Source organism: Saccoglossus kowalevskii, chromosome 18 (assembly GCF_978046115.1).
Source record: "Saccoglossus kowalevskii chromosome 18, keSacKowa6.1, whole genome shotgun sequence".
Lineage (NCBI taxonomy): Eukaryota > Metazoa > Hemichordata > Enteropneusta > Harrimaniidae > Saccoglossus > Saccoglossus kowalevskii.
The window spans coordinates 18,716,112-18,734,070 of record NC_140658.1 but is presented as its reverse complement, the minus strand read 5'-3'; the positions used below and the strand labels follow the sequence as shown (position 1 = coordinate 18,734,070).

At 35.3% G+C, this 17,959-nt stretch overlaps 1 long non-coding RNA gene and 1 other non-coding gene across 2 annotated transcripts; both read left to right on the top strand.

The window, feature by feature from the left end:
• Positions 1 to 829: 829 nt before the first annotated feature.
• LOC144346425 (uncharacterized) lies at positions 830 to 17,821 on the top strand. Its single transcript, XR_013419557.1, has 3 exons — positions 830 to 948; positions 8,071 to 8,114; positions 17,731 to 17,821. It is a non-coding gene; the product is annotated as an uncharacterized LOC144346425 (long non-coding RNA).
• On the top strand, positions 17,800 to 17,900 carry Mir4829b (microRNA mir-4829b). Its single transcript, NR_038789.1, has one exon. It is a non-coding gene; the product is annotated as a microRNA mir-4829b (primary transcript).
• Positions 17,901 to 17,959: the final 59 nt, after the last annotated feature.

Genomic DNA, 17,959 nt, shown 5'->3' with positions numbered 1-17,959 from the left:
TTAAAATGATGTTATATCATTGTTTTATGGTGGAAAAATTGACACCAAAATAGCAATTTTGCATGATTGTTTCGAAATATATTTTTGCAACACAGAAGAAAGTTGGTTATGGTTGACTATATTATTTACCACTTTTTTTAGAACAATGTTATATCACATGTATAGAGGGACTGCCAGTGTGGTTATATGCACATCAAGTTTTCTTTCGCTATTACAATAACCAAATGACTCGCGTATGGTAATAGCCGATGGCATGTAATAATAATAAATCTGTCCGATATTATGTATATTTCATTTTATTATCAAATTCAGTGTGAAAAAACAGAAAATATCAGCAACTAAAATTGTAATAATATGAAAGCTACTTCTCCCGCGTTTTCGTTTTCTATAAACAAAAAACATTTTTGTGATTAAAAATACCCATCTTGCAAATGTGACATTCCATCTCCAACATATCAAGGTCATATTGAACTTAAGCTGAACTATGAACAATAATTCACTATTCATTTTTTTAACATACATTTTACCTCTTTTTGTTATTTGAATATAATAAATTTATTCAATAAATTAAATATTTCAGTTTTTGTTCGTAATTTTTTGCATGTTTTTGTTTTGCTGAGGGAGTTTGTGAAAGCACTACCGTTAGCGAAATGTTAAACTGGTACTATACATGTATTTTGCTGGGATTGATGCTATTACAAATGTGATTGAATTTGATCTAAAAATGTCAAATTTGAATATTTATTTCATCTGACATGACCGTTTCCCTTCACGTTGGTCATTGGATGGAACAGCCGTATGGTGGGTGGGCGGTGGGTCAGCTGACTAGGTTGTATGACAAGTGTAACAACCTCACTTGTGTGAGGTCACATCAGCATCGCGCTCTACTGCCATGTGTCTGTGCTGTTCGTTCACTCGTCACCGATGTGTGCTCCTCTTTATAAACAGGTAACTTTCTCGTACATCAAGTCTCTTATCACAAACCCACGCTGGCAATTTTTCAAACGATTCATAATTCACGAAATACTCATCCACTAACTATGACAAAAAAGTTATTTTTTTTTGCGGGGGTGATGTGTGGTATTCCAACTGCATTAGTGGTAAGGTCAGTTGTTGTATTACTGATGTTAGGCCCGACCGCTCAAAAAACCCACATCGTGCAGTCGACCCTACCCTGTTTATGTTGCACCTGTTCCAAGTAGTTTTTTTGACGTAAGTGTTGTTATTTATGTTATTTATAGGTGTCGTCGATGTATTTCTCAATTTTTCTAGGCGAATGAATTGGAGGTCACGTATTTAAAACGCTGTGTCCACCACGCCCTGCCCATGTACATGATCTTAATGGTTGAATTTGAGTATTTCCACGATTTTGTGGCAGCCTTATTTCTTCAAATATTCGATTATGAGTAGTTTTGATAGCTTAGATGAATATAAACATACCTCGCAAATAGAATAACGTGAACAAAATGGATGTAGCTTGAAAACTGACAAGTTTTTTTCGAGGTCAAATCTAATCTAAAAATGAGGCCATTGAGGCCGGCTGATATCACAATGGCCCAACTTAGGCCCGTGACCTTAACATGACCTTAAACTCGACATCCCTCAAATTTCTACAGGTTACAGAATGCGCTTAAAATTTTTCGCTCTGACTTGTTGAAATTTTTACAGCATTTTATCGCAATTATATTATTTTTCCCAGAGTAAATATAATTGAAAAAAAGGTCATCTGCCGGCTAGTAAGGTATTATGAACTTTTCAACTCGCAGTACAAAAATGCTGGAATTGTATTTTTAAAAAAATCACAGCGGTTTTTTTCATTGTGGCTAAACATGGTGTCATTTTCATTGCTCATTGTGTATTTTTGTTGTCAGTAGTTCAAACATGTGCCACATACTTACACTTTATTAAGATAAATTACCTGCCTGATAAATGCCATCTTGATTTCAAGAGGTCAGGTTCAGGGGATACAAGTTCAAGGCAGAGTTGGTTCTCTTAAATTTGGTGTGGACATCGTTTTTTGTTTTTTATTCCCTACCAACCTCTTGTAATTTGTGTATTTGGCATGACCTTTTGTGGACAAGATGAATAGTTTCCATAGAGGAGATGAATTTATTGATATTTAGTCCCCGTTCGGACGCAGTCCGAAAACGGGGACTTATGTTTTGCCCTGTGTGCGTCCGTGCGTCCGTGTGTCCGTGCTTCCGTGCGTCCGTGATCACCTGTATCTCGAACATGCATGGACCGATTGAGTTCAAACTTCACTCATACATCACACATTATATGGGACATATGCACATGCATTTTTTTCATGATCCGATTAACGATAGCCGAATAGCGGCCATTTTAAGGCCGAAAATGCATCAAAATCGCACATTTTCACCATTCCGGACCCGGATCTCAGTTATGCATGGACGGATTTTGTTCAAATTTGGTACATACATTAAACATAATAGGACCTTGATGCACGTCATTTTTTTTTTTGGATCGGGTTCGAAATGGCCGACTGGCGGCCATTTTGTTTTAAAGAATTCAGTTCTGGATCCGTATCTGAGACATGCTTGGATTGATCGAGTTCAAACTTCACACACACAAGGTACATCATGTCACAAATATGTATGTGCATTTGTTTCATGATCTCATTAACGATAGCCAAATGGCGGCCGCTTTAAGGCCGAAAATGCATTGAAATCGCACACTTTCACCATTCCGGACCCGGATCTCAGTTATGCATGGACGGATTTCATTCAAATTTGGTACATACATTAAACATAATAGGACCTTGATGCACGTCATTTTTTTTTTTGGATCAGGTTCGAAATGGCCGACTGGCGGCCATTTTGTTTTAAAGAATTCAGTTCTGGATCCGTATCCGAGACATGTCTGAATTGATCGAGTTCAAACTTCACACACACAAGGTGCATCATGTCACAAATATGTATGTGTATTTGTTTCATGATCTCATTAAAGATAGCCAAATGGCGGCCGCTTTAAGGCCGAAAATGCATTGAAATCGCACATTTTCACCATTCCGAACCCGGATCTCAGTTATGCATGGACGGATTTCATTCAAACTTGGTACATACATTAAACATAATAGGACCTTGATGCACGTCATTTTTTTTTTCGGATCAAGTTCGAAATAGCCGACTGGCGGCCATTTTGTTTTAAAGAATTCAGTTCTGGATCCGTATCCGAGACATGCTTGGATTGATCGAGTTCAAACTTCACACACACAAGGTACATCATGTCACAAATATGTATGTGCATTTGTTTCATGATCTCATTAACGATAGCCAAATGGCGGCCGCTTTAAGGCCGAAAATGCATTGAAATCGCACATTTTCACCATTCCGGACCCGTATCTCAGTTATGCATGGATGGATTTTGTTCAAATTTGGTACATACATTAAACATAATAGGACCTTGATGCACGTCTTTTTTTTTTTCGGATCAAGTTCGAAATGGCCGACTGGCGGCCATTTTGTTAAAGAATTCAGTTCTGAATCCGTATCCAAGACATGTCTGGATTGATCAAGTTCAAACTTCACACACACATGGTACATCATGTCACAAATAGTCACAATTCCAGAACCGGATCTCAGTCATGCATGGATGGATTTTGTTCAGATTTAGCACAATGTGTTGTACATATGCAGGTGCATTTCGGTCATGATCTGCTTTGAATGTACATGTCACTCAAATATGAACGGAACGGGGACGTGTCATTGACAATGACTTGTTAAATTTGTATTTGGAGTCTATAGTACGGGTAGGTACATGGATTCTTCTGTTTGCTAAGCAGAGTCAACAGTTTGCCAAGATTAGAAGTTCATGACTCGGCCGAAAGTAGGGGGCAGTGATCATACTGTAATCAGCTAGATCATCATCATCCCTGGCAACGTGTTTAACCCTATTTAAGGTGGGTAGGATACTGGACCTTTACTCGAGCCATTGGTAGTGTTTTAACCGAAAACTATTTGCTGTCGTGGAGCAGGGTTTGGTAGCGCCATGTGAATGAAATCAACGATGACTAATTGTCGCATTGTTTGTGAGTCAGAGCAACGTGCTACAAATGTTTCAATGATCATGAGAAGGACGTGTCCTTGAACTTAATATAGACTACTAGCAGTTTATTAAATTACAGACTTGTATGTTATTTCCATTTTTTAAGAAAAACTTGCGTGATCTGCAAATCCTGTGTTTAGTTTAATAAAAAAACTAAGAAAAGCCTCGACATGAAATGACCCCAATATTTTATTCAGTTCCAGGTTGCATATTTAGTTGCAAATAAATTCTTCTTTTGAAGTGTGACTCTAAAATATTAATTTGTTTTTAATTTACCTTTAAAAAATACATTTCAGTAAAATGTTCACTTCACAAGTGTCCTAGTTCATTGTACTTTCATGTGAGCCATGTGATTTATAAGATTTGAAAACGTATAATTTTTACTGGTTAGCCTTGCCCTAGAGGAGATGGCTAAGGGGGTGAAAATTGGAACCAATGCCTACTAAGTACGAGATAGTAAGATTTTTATTAAATACTTGGCGATGTCCGAGTCAAGGTGTGGGTATGTATTTAATCACTATATCGCTAGATCAATATGTACGCACACCTAGTAAAGTAAATTTACAATTTGTGATTCAAAGCAGTTAACGATCACATATTAACCTTATTAAGACGTTAACGTTGTTTGAACTTCAAGTTCATAACTGTTGGATTTCTCATTACGTGGCATTTTGCACGACTGCCAACCAGGCCTTAGTTGTGGACTAGATGGCGTCGCCCAGGCAGTTCTACATCAAGTTTACATGTATGTGAATGCATTGTGTATCCAGAGACATCAAGTAGTACCCTTGGTATGTTCATCCATTTGGAAATTAGAAGTTTTATGAGGTCATGTGGGTGATAGCCGTAGGAATGCACCTGGGGCCAGTGTTGAACGAACTTTGCTTTTTTGTTTGCACCGCTGAAGACGATGGTAGTAGGGATTGACAATCGTTGAAAATCGTGTTCTGGTTCAAGGAAGTGGTAGCTTTTGTTTGCCTCAGTTACTTTGAATTGAATTGAATTTATGACTTTATTTATTGCTTTAGAGAATACAGTTGTAATAACCTTACTCCTTTTTTATCGGGTTGGAAGTAACAAACTCGTAATTGTCAGTAGTTGCATTGAAACCGTTGCCCTGATCCGTGCTTTCCCACAAGTTTGTGGTGATGAAAAAAGTAATAAGTGTTTGAAGCATTTTTATGAATTTGTTCTGGTCCATTGTATACGGGATTGAGAGCACGCTTTGTACGCATGTAATAAGAGATTACATAGTTTATATTTCTTTTTCTATACTACTTTGGCTTTGTGAGTGTTCCATGGCTTTTTGTTACCAGAGTGTAGTCGTGGCCAATCTACTGACTTGCAGGCGACTCTAAATAAGACTACAATTGACATTTTTTTGTTTGCCATGTTAGTGTTTTATTTAGTAGGAACAACATTTTAGTGTTTTGTTCGCCTCATTTTAGACTCCTCCTTAAATTTTATAACTTGTATTAGGCAGCTGCATTTGAATATTTTCCATTAAAAAAATGTACATTCTTGATTCTAAATTAAATGCTAAGAGGGAAGAATTGTGTTCAGTAAATTACAGGTGTGATACAGGCCATTACTTGCATGTCAGTGTTAATATGGAATCCTAAAACTTGTGCCTATACCCTAAAGCTATTGATTTTTCTATTGCTTGCTTTGAAACAAAATTTTGTGAAAGTCGCTGACACTGCCGTAGAACCCCAGTGAAATTTTAACAGCTGCAAAATTTAGTGATTTTTACCGACATTCAAAATTCACGAAAATATCTTGCAAAATGGAAGATGCCCAGTTTTTAAAGATTGTCGCCAGTGAGCTTGTTCTTTCGTTACTAAGGAAACTAGTTATCATTGCAAACTGGGTATTGTGTAATCGCAATGTTTTACATGTAAATTTATTAGTAATAATTCTGTTTGCTACATAAAAATATCTAATTCTAGTTACTGGTAGGTGATATGTAAATTAAACTTTTAATGCAAGTGTTTGTAATCTTACTTGCGAAGTGTATAAATTGCACTTTGCGGATGCCATAAATTGGTCCATTTTTGTCGTTATTAATTCCCTAGTTTTTATAATTTGAGTCATTTAAGAGATTAAATTTCAGTTACTTGTTTTAGAGATTTTTGTTGTCTTGCTTCTTTTTGTGGACTGTTCAAAATATTACATTGAATGAATATTTGCATACTATGGAATCTGTGTCTATAAATGTAGTAATGTATAAAATTTGTAACACCAACTCTTTTCCCACCAAAAAGTTGATGCAACATTACAGATTTTTGGTCAAAATTGATGCAACTGCCAGTTGCTTACAGATTTTAATCAAATTTTTGGCAAAAATGTGGAAAAAGTAAAAGTAAAGCAGGTTTTATTTTGTAAAAAGTGACAAAAATTGTTTTCATTGTTCAAAGGGTTAAGTTCTGTTAAATTCAAAATTTTTTTGCGAGATAACTGCAGCCATATTGGTTTACTTGGACTATCAAGGTCAAAGGTTGTGACTACCAATAGTGCATGATTTGTGGTCAACTGTAATTTGGGTCATGGCTATAATCCAGGATTTTATATACCAGGTCGTTCTTTCCCCTAGGCACATGTTAATGCCTTCAAATAGGGTCGTCTGCTTGTTTAAAACCGTGGGTGAATGCATAGTCTCTTGCAGTGTACTACTTTTCAGCATTGGACCTACTTCAAAAAAATAATCTATTTTTGATTTGTTTGAATTTCCATATTTCATAATAATTTTATTTTGACTCCATAAGGTGGGTTATAGACCTTCTATTGGTGTCATGTTAAGCAACGAGTGTTGGAGGTGGAAATTTCCAGTCATTGTGCATTTCCCTCCCGAAATAGTTGGCATTCCAACTTCGTTCATGAGCATTTCAGCTTGGTTCCCATGAAGATATTTGTTCAGTGAAAGATGATATTCAGTTTTGTCGTGTATTTAGTTTGGAAATTTAAGATTATTTGTTCAAAAAGTTTTTGAGGTCAGTGTGGTCATTAAACTAGTTAAATTAAAGCAAAAATGATCTTGTTCTTTTGTTCAGGAAGTATTACATAATTGATTTAGATGGAAGTTGTCAACTTATGGTTATTGTTCTAATTTGAATTTTTTTTTTTTTTTTTTGGAGAAATAAATGCAAAGCATTATTATAATGAATAGTATTCGTCAGAATTCCCTAATAATTTGAGACAATTATTTTTGCCCCATTATTGAACTTCAATGACGATGCATGTTTTGGAGGAATTGAGAACCGATCATTGATAATGAATTAGTTTCACTGTAAAGTTCCAGGATGTAACACTCAGGTGTTCATATAAATGTCCTGTATATAGTAATTCAAATTCTTTTCTAAGTTGACAAATTTTATTTTTATGCCATATATTGGTGAAGCATTGTTTCTGATAAATTTGGAAAAAAGTTATGATACATTTTGAGATGAAAAATATAGTCATTGCTTGTTCTATGGGTTGAAACATGTTTTATCTCTATTGTGATATTTGTCGGTCATCCCAAGTTGCATACGATGTACTGAATAAATAACATGATCTAATTTATTCGGTATATTTAATGGTCTTTTACTTTATCAATTACAATGTGTATATCACCAAAGCTGGCTTATATTTGCATGGATGGTTTTGAAGTTCTCACTAATGCTTTCTGACATTAATACACAGGTATATTGAACAGAAGAAAAAAAATTACAGCCGCCAAAAAATGGCCAATTTCAAGTTAGTGGAATTCCTATTTTAATTGGATAACTTCTATTGACACTGATGCATATTAAGTCAGCTCTGTTTATATTCAGATCATATATATGGATAAATTCTGACTGATTCCGAGCCCTAAACTAGCATTTTATTCTAGATATGGCTCTATTTTATTGTACTTTTATGATCCTATCATCTGTGTCATCAGTTTCATTATTTTAAATAGTGAAATTCCACCCTATTTTGTACTATTATGCCACCTAAATGGAATATAAATTTTATTCATTTTAGGACTGGAAAATATAAAACTTGTATCATGTTGGCTTGGAAATGAGGTAAGTTTTGTCAAGGAGGACAATCACTACTTCATCTCAATATTCAGTATGCTTTAGATGGCCGTACTTGGGTTTTGATCATGGAAATACAAGAGTAAACTTCTATTGGAGTGTTGTGATTCCAAGTATGCTGCATTGCTTTTAGTTGAATTTTGCATGAATTTGTGTTACATCTATTGATTATTGGAAGTCACTGCTATGCACAATTCGAGTAGAGCTAGCATGCGATCAAACTAATCATTCGTGTGCTTTTCATTTTCAACCTGACACCTGTTGCCGCTAAGTGTGCATTGCAGCATGTAGGGATCCACTGCCTGGCCCCTAAATGTGCAGTATAGCATTTAGGGATTCTATGCCTGGCCCCTAAGTGTGCATTGCAGCATGTAGAGATCAACTGCCTGGCCCCTAAATGTGCATTATAGCATGTAGGGATTCTCTGCCTGGCCCCTAAATGTGCATTGCAGCATGTAGGGATTTCCTGTCTGGCCCCTAAATGTGCATTGCAGCATGTAGGGATCCACTGCCTGGCCCCTAAATGTGCAGTATAGCATTTAGGGATTCTATGCCTGGCCCCTAAGTGTGCATTGCAGCATGTAGAAATCAACTGCCTGGCCCCTAAATGTGCATTATAGCATGTAGGGATTCTCTGCCTGGCCCCTAAATGTGCATTGCAGCATGTAGGGATCCACTGCCTGGCCCCTAAATATGTATTGTAGCATGTAGGGATCCACTGCCTGGCCCTTAAATGTGCATTGCAGCATGTAGGGATTTCCTGTCTGGCCCCTAAATGTGCATTGCAGCATGTAGGGATTCTCTGCCTGGCCCCTAAGTGTGCATTGCAACATGTAGGGATCCATTGCCTGGCCCCTAAATGTGTATTGTAGCATGTAGGGATCCACTGCCTGGCCCCTAAATGTGCATTGCAGCATGTAGGGATTTCCTGTCTGGCCCCTAAATGTGCATTGCAGCATGTAGGGATCCTCTGCCTGGCCCCTAAGTGTGCATTGCAGCATGTAGGGATCCACTGCCTGGCCCCTAAGTGTGCATTGTAACATGTTTGTTTGTTTGTTTTGGAAATTACAAAAGTACATTTTAGGTATTAAAAAAAAGAATAGTTGATGTAGGCGAATACTGACCAACCTCAAAGTGTCATTTATTTTTAGCCTATTGTTGAGTGGGACTAGGGATATGGCCCTGTCCTTTCTTGATAAGCCATGCTCTTTGGAATTTATTCATTTATGTGGATTCCCTAGTGGGTGCTTTGATCATGGGTCGCAGCTGAACTATTTCCTGTGGCACCATTTGGGATGCATCTAAATGTACATAGACAACAGGTGTAGTATACGTGTACCATGACTATGCACTATCATGGACGTACGTCCATGGTACTATGAGGGCAAGAATTAGCCATGCAATTGTCAACAATTTCACTTTACCATTATGGTGTTATATGGCTGAATCAAGAGTGTCATCATCCTTAATTTTTCTGTATTTGTCTGAAATAAAATGTCATTCAGCAGCTTATTCCTCTGACCACTGTGTATTCTGCTCCTCCCCCACATGAAATATTTATAAAAATTGTTAAACCTTTTGATCAAACACTGTATGTATGATTCAAAATTATTAGAACATTACTGTAAAATACTTTATTTTAGCTGGAATTAATTTACGCTGAAATGACTCTTTCGTATAAAATTAATTTTCTGATTTTTGATGAGTTGAATGGAAAACATAGGAATAACAGTGTATTTGCTGGATTTTTATTTTCACTGAATCATTCCTTCAGAGAAAATAGTGAAAATTAATTCCAAACGAAAATAAAGTATTTTACAGTATGATGAATACTTAACTTCCTATTAAAATAGTTCCAAAAACATTTTTACATTTAGACAGTTTTTCTGCAAACAATTTATTTTGTACGAAAAAAAACACGAAAAGTTAATGCATTAAATTTGTCAACTCTTATTTAGATTGCTTGTAATCTTATCTTATCTTAAACCTCAAAGTGCCAAATTCAAGTTTTGTCACTTCTCGCAAAATAAAAACCACATAATTTTTATATTTTCATCTTCTGTTGAAAAATTATCCAAATTATCATTGAAAAAATGCATAATCAAATTTCGACTATGCAAAGCTCCCATGTGAAAACAGAATATATAATTGAGGAATAGAATTCAAAGTTAACATCAGTTGTTCAGCACCAATATATAGCAAATTTGATCAAAATCCATTCTTAAGTTTTTAAGATTTTGCTTACACAGGCTAAAATGAGCAATATGCAAATTAGCCATTTAATATGCTGGAACATGGTTCAAAATTAATCGTGTCTGTGCATTACTCCCAAGGTACCTATGTACAAAATTTGATCAAAATCTGCCAAGAAATTTTTGTGATTTTGCTTCGTCTGAAATGATAGAATTAATATGCAAATTAGCTACTTAATATGCATAGACACAACCTCAAACTAATCATGTCTGCACATTATCCCATACTTATGTACCAAATTTGATCAGAATCCGCCTAGTTTTTGAGATGTTGCTCACAAAAAAAAACTGACAGACAGAGGTACTAAACTTGTTATCTCTCTTGTGTGCTTTGTAGGCATGGGAGCTAAAAATAGACAAAATATTCTTACAACACTTTGGTAGAAAAATTATAGCACCTAGAAGGTTAAACACTGGTCAATAAGTAAAACTAATTCTACTTGTGAAATGAAGCATGCAATGAGTTCTGCGCAACGGTTTTCCAGTGTTTCTTGGTTTGTGTAAAATGATACGAATAGAGTTTTAAATTTGCTAAATTGTTTATGGTGTTTCATATGATTATCAAAGTATGAACTTCCACTATAAATTAACATGGGACATTACTGGCAATTATCCAGAATGGTCCGGCAATGAGTCGTGGAAATACATTCCACAATATATAGATTAAATACTCTAAAATGCTTTATTTTGGGGGTTTCACTGATTTATGATGAGTTTAATTTAAAGCACAGGAAAAAGATGTATTCACTGGATTTTATTTTCACTGACAGCAAAAATAAGGTTCTTCACTGTAAGCAAACAAATATTCGCACTCAGTTTCTTTAGTTTTTACCACAAATACAAAATTTCTATGTTTAGATGTTCTAATTGAAACTGGAATGTTGAACTGAAAATTGTCTTTGAGTTCCTTTCAGTGTTCCATGGCGACTTGACAAGGAAAAAAAAAAGAGTATATGCAAGTTTTTTGTGCAAAATCACTGTTATTTGTTCTACCCAGGTTATTTTGACAACGTCGTTGTTCCCATTGACACCTTGTCTAGTTCACATGCAAATTTAATTGGATTTTGAAAAGGAACTGAGCTGACATGGTGACGTACTTGGGGTCAGTAAAAGGACAATGCCACACTACCTAATGTTGTCAGACAAATAACTTTTGATTCATTTACTCCCTTGCTGAAATTGAATGGAGTTAAAACTTTTGTTTGTAAATTTTTGATGGAGGAAATGGTCGGCACACATCATTGTGTTGTAAATTTAGACGTTTATGGGCGAGCAAAGCTTTTAACGCTACAAACACCAAAATAGTTGATTCTCAAATTTTGCCCATTTTGTTTTTTTTAGCTCCGCTGTCGACTTTGTCGAGCGGAGCTTATCATATGAGTGATTGTCCGTCGTCGTCGTCGTCGTCCGTGTCAATGTTTTACTTTTTCGACTTCTTCTTGAAAACTACAAGCCTAAATGCTTTGATACTTGGTGTATATGTACCTTGGGTAGACCTCTCTTAGGTTTGTTCATTTCATGTTGATATCTTTAATTCTCTAATTTTGGTGAATATTTTTGTCATTTTTGGTAAAAACTGATATTTTCGACTTCTTGTTAAAAACCGCAAGTGCAATTGCTTTGATATTACATATATAGGTACTACATGTGGACCTCTCTCAGATTTGTTCATTTCGTGATGATATCTTCAATTCTCTAATTTTGGTGAATATTTTTGTCATTTTTGGTAAAAACTGATATTTTCGACTTCTTGTTAAAAACCGCAAGTGCAATTGCTTTGACATTACATATATAGGTACTACATGTGGACCTCTCTCAGATTTGTTCATTTTGTAATGATATCTTTAATTCTCTAATTTTGGTGAATATTTTTGTCATTTTTGGTAAAAACTGATATTTTCGACTTCTTGTTAAAAACCACAAGTGCAATTGCTTTGATATTACATATATAGGTACTACATGTGGACCTCTCTCAGATTTGTTCATTTTGTAATGATATCTTTAATTCTCTAATTTTGGTGAATATTTTTGTCATTTTTGGTAAAAACTGATATTTTCGACTTCTTGTAAAAAACCGCAAGTGCAAATGCTTTGATATTACATATATAGGTACTACATGTGGACCTCTCTCAGATTTGTTCATTTTGTAATGATATCTTTAATTCTCTATTTTTGGTGAATATTTTTGTCAATTTTTGGTGAAAAGTGATATTTTCGACTTCTTGTTAAAAACCGCAAGTCCAATTGCTTTGATACTACATATATAGGTACTACATGTGGACCTCTCTCAGATTTGTTTATTTCGTGATGATATCTTCAATTCTCTAATTTTGGTGAATATTTTTGTCATTTTTGGTAAAAAGTGATATTTTCGACTTCTTGTTGAAAACTGTAAGTCCGATTGCTTTGATACTATTCATATTGTTCATTTTCTAATGATGTCTTCAGTTCTTTAATTGAAATGTGCATTGCTAACAGCGGAGCTATCTCAGCCGATAGGCTGCTTGTCTATAATTTCTATTTAAATTTTGACCAAATTTCAAGGCTTACACAAATTGATCAACATTTTTAAAATATGGAAAGATTTTGTGTGAAGAAAAGAAAGTTTCTTCAAGTGTTAAGCATTTGTGGTATCACTACCAGTTCCCTCTTTTCATCACAAAGTCCTGTATTATAGTCTGCACTTTCCTTCAGTAGATTGGGACAAAATTTGCCAAATTTGGGTAAAAACAGAAAATTTACCCAAATTTTGTCTTTTGGCCTCAAAATTAAGGTTCACTACCAGAAATATGAGAAAAAAGTACAGAAAAATTAGGACAGAAAGTCTGCTGAAAAGGTTATGTGCTGATAGTAGCAAGAGAAATGTTTCTATAAATGTGAATTTTGTTTACCCCTCAAGCATAAATGCAAAATTTAATAAGAATGTTTTGTAAGCTTTAGATTGCCAATATTTTGACATTTCATTTTTATGCGTACTGAGACTATTTTGAAAGTCGGAGCATGATCGCTCCATACAATAAGCTTATTGTACATTTCCACAGAAAGTAGACGTCTGAATATGTTGTTGCTGTGACAATATTGGCTAGGCTAGAAGTTTTCCTGCCTGATAGGGTCATTGACTATTTATGTGACCTCTGACACGTGTACTTCACTTGGAGCGCAGGAAATGTACTTTTCAATTGTATGCTAAAGTTCAGTGATTACTTTGCATCTATTTTGACGTTTTCACCAGATACTTTCTTTGAAATCTGATTTCGGGAGATGCAACTTTGGTGCCACGAGTTCTGTATGTGAAATGACCAGACTGGTAAACTGTATTAGGTATGGTAGAGTTTGAGATACAAATGTACATTTTTAAATCAGTGAATACTTGCGTTACTTAAAATAATGTTAAATATAATAATAAAATATGAAATGATATAAATTATAATAATTAAATATGAAATGATGTAAAATATAATAATTAAATATTAAATGATATAAAATATAATAATTAAATATGAAATGATGTAAAATATATGAAATTTGAATCAAAACTTGTTCCTAAATTGCCTTGTTTTGAAAATAATGTGCCTGTACATGAAGTTTGCTATCCAGATTGTCCTAGCTTTTGTCTTCAAAGATCTTTATTTGGTTCATCATTATTAGTGAACACACTCGGTGGCCTGTGATATATTGAGCATATGCTTATTGTATGCAGTCAAGTGCAAGTGGGCGTTTGGCTCAGACAAGTCATTGTACGTGGCTTGTTAGTGAACGTCTTTTGTCATGTCTAGCTTAAACAGCATTTGTAAGCGATGTCTAACTGTATGGCCTTAGTATTTATTCCTTGCCGTGTGCACATTCTCTTGCTCTGTATTTCTGAACAAAATTGTTTTTGAATTTTGTTCTGTCTATGCAGTCAACCATGCTGCCAGCCGGGCAACAGTTCCGGACGTTGAATGTCTCTGTTGTCTGTGTGCCAATTGCAAGTGCTAACCAATATATGCAGTGTATTTCACCACTGAATCTTGTTCTGTGATTGGGCATGTGACCCCGCCAGTGATGTGACCAGTGCCAACCAAGTCCTCCAATACAAGCACTTGTTGAGCTTAACTAAGTTCCCCCTCTAAAGTTTACATCCGTTAGTGAACAAATCTCACTCAGTCAATGGCTCAAGCCTCTCCATTGATTCTGGAGGACACTTCCCAGTATACATATCATTTCCCATTCCACCCGTGGAGGGTGTTGAAATCCGGAGTTACAATCATAAATCTAGTGCAACAATTGCAATAATTATTAACGAAATTATTATTAAATTAAAAAAAGCGTCATTTCAGAAACCTCCAAAAAATGCACAAGTTTAAATCATTTTTACCTTGCACCTGGAATGGGAAAATGTCTGTCAGTGCATTACCGTTGATGGCGTTGCTGATCCTAATAAAACACACTAATATAATTAAAAATTGCTTGTGAAATAAGACATAAATCATTGAAAAACAATGCCCTGATGCATGTTTTGTAGATCGGTGCCTGACTCGATTAATCCCTCTATAAATTTGAGTACTTGTACTGTCAGCAGAAAAAGCATTCAATTGATAATCAATGTTTTTTATAAAATGATTTTGTCTTAAATCTGACAACATGGTTGAGTTTTATGTGAAGATGGGATGAACTATTTTATCTTGGTGTTCCGTTGTGGATAATTACAGAGGTTCTTTCTCGTGTATATTCAGAATTCAAGAGAATTAAACCCAATCTATGACTTAAAACTCTCCAATTTGTTTGGGAAAAATTTGTTGGAATCTATCCAAGAAAAATGGTTGCTTTTAAAAGGGTTTGAGGTCATATTTAAACTATTAATTGATAAGATAGGATTTTTTTTTATGTCAAATAAATTTGTCGCTTTCATGGTCATGTACTTGTCACGTTGCACTCATTGCATTATAAGGGTGTTCACTCAGTTGTTAAAACAATTAGTATGCTTAGTTATTTTGTTCAAGTTAGCAATTCCTCTTTGAGGCAGTCTACCACATTTCACCGAATGATTCCTCTTGATGGAATTGTCCTGATTTGTCAGTTTCTGGGAGGCAGTCTACCACATTTCTGAGTAATTCAGTGTAAAATAGTGAACTTTTGGTTTATGGCTAAGAAATTATTTCAAAGACTATCTTGTATGGTAATAGTAAAAAAAAATTAAATTAACATACAGCAAGAAACTTTTCTAGAGGATCACAGGAAAGTTGCATCTCGGTCTTAACTGGATATTAACACTAAAAGTAAGCTCTTCTCAAATATCTCGCCTTTCTGAAAACATGTATATTGCCCTAGTTACAAGTATAGTGGTAGAGAATGCCCTAATCTTTTTTTGCGACCTTTATAGGTTTGGCTTTGCCGTAAATAGCCAAGCATGGAAGAACCTACATAGTTTAAACACCAATGAAGTAGGACATTTGCTGAATCAGTATTCTGTTGCTGTGATGAACTGCTCATTCTTATCTGGCAGAGTATTTGAAAAAAATTGCCTTTGAACGGAATTAATAGGTTGATTGTAATAGCAGATTAAGGATTTAGGTGTGGTTTTCTATGTGTGCCATTATTGGACGAAACCTTGGAGTTGTGTATTATGCTAATGATGTCAATGAATTGATGTTTGATTTAGTGGCTTTACATCTGGTCTTGCAGTTGACAACTCTAATTATACTGCCCTGATTCTTTTCTTGTCATAGCTCATCATACAACACGTTTTTATTCACTGACAAGTTTTGGTTTAGTTTAGCATGTGATGGCAGATTTCTGTCAGCTCATAAGTGGATTAAAGAAAAAAAAGAATTACTGATTTGTTTTGCATGCTAAAATATGGTACATATGAAAACAATATTGCAGTAAGATGTAAACATCTTGGGACCAAAAAGAAACAGTTTTGCAGGAAATTACAATCACTAAGGAGGAGTTAAAATTGTATACAAGTAGATGAGTTAACACTGTTGTCTACAGCCTTTAACAAGAGTATCATCCAGTATGATCACTGTGTCTAAATCACCAATCCCCATGGCTTTGGGCACCTGACAACCAGGCCAACCTCAGCACCAAACAGGTTGTGGATTCCTTTGAAGATTTGTGTATGCTGTCTCGTGCAGATGCCCCACTGGTTAGTGTCGCAAGGCTTTCAGAACTAAATTGATGACATCACCAAAGAGCAGGGGGTAACCACACATATCCCAAAAGCCAATGCTGGCAGTTGAAATGCTAAGCACTTCACCATGAACAACTGATTTGTGAAGTTCATGTCAACGTGCCTCTACAAATACCGAAGCTTCCCTGGGTTTTTTCTCTAATGGCTTTCAAATCCTGCTCAAGAAAATTATCCCTAGCACTTTGCCTGGTACAGAGAAGAGGAGATTCTTGTGTAATTACTAGATAGGGTCTTATCTCCCTTGTTGATAGTTTAGATAATGCTCTTTGGTCTAGTCCTTGGGGATTTCTTCTTCATTCCTGTTAATGAGCTGGTAGAGCTTAGCTACCAAGTCGCCTGGTCCAAACAGAAGGAGCTCAGCTGGTGTTCCATCTGGTCCTGTAACTTTGTTTCTTAACTTACTTAGATTCTCCAAATGACAAACTTGTTCTGCATTTGTGGAACTATCTAGTCTAATATTCTACTAAGCCTAGCTATTGTTGTTCATAACATGCCTGAAATTTGGGAAGGAGAGCTTACAAAAGTTAAAAAAACAACCAGTAGCTATGTTTCTTATAAAATCTACATTATAAATAAACCAGTTATTGTAAATTTTGGTTTGATTCCATTTTAACCTTGTTTACACAAAATTGCTTCAATATATTATGACACAAATTCTTGGACAGCCTTGATCAGTGGAGTACCCAAGTGTCAATAATTCACACTGCTCTGAACCAAAATTGGAAATATTTAAAAAAAAATATTTTCATCACAGAATTTGAAGTTGATTGTCAGTACTTAATTATTTCATGTACACTACAATGCGTGTCAGCTGATTTGCTTCACTGTACAAGTTAAAAATAACACTCATTTCAATATGGTAACCATGGTAACAACATATTCATGATTTGGAGCAGTGGGATTTTTTTTAATCAGTTGCAATAAAAATATTTCTAACTAATGTGTACAATGTTTGACCTTGCAAGCATGTGATTTGACGTATTTATATAGACTTTGTTCCACCAAGGCAGCAACCAGCAAATATACAATTATTTTGAATATGAGCTAGTGATAAAATTAATTTGTGTGATCATTTGTATTGCGTGTTGCAGTTGAGAATCAAAATGGATTTCCTAGATGTATATAAATTCAATTCAATTTAAAGTACATTAATTGTTTCATTGTGTTTTTTCCTTAGATGATTACAGCTTTCATGGGGTACCTTCTTGTACGGGCTGAACCAGAAATTTGGACATTACAGGATGGGTACTTTATTGTAGGGGGTGAGCCAGACATTTGGAAAAGCACATTTTGACACAGGCAATAATGTACTCTTCCCAATGCCTGGGTCAATCTTTGCACTTAATCGTCGTGGTAACTGGTAAATATCTATATGGTGATGGAATTCCTGGATTATTCAAGCCAAG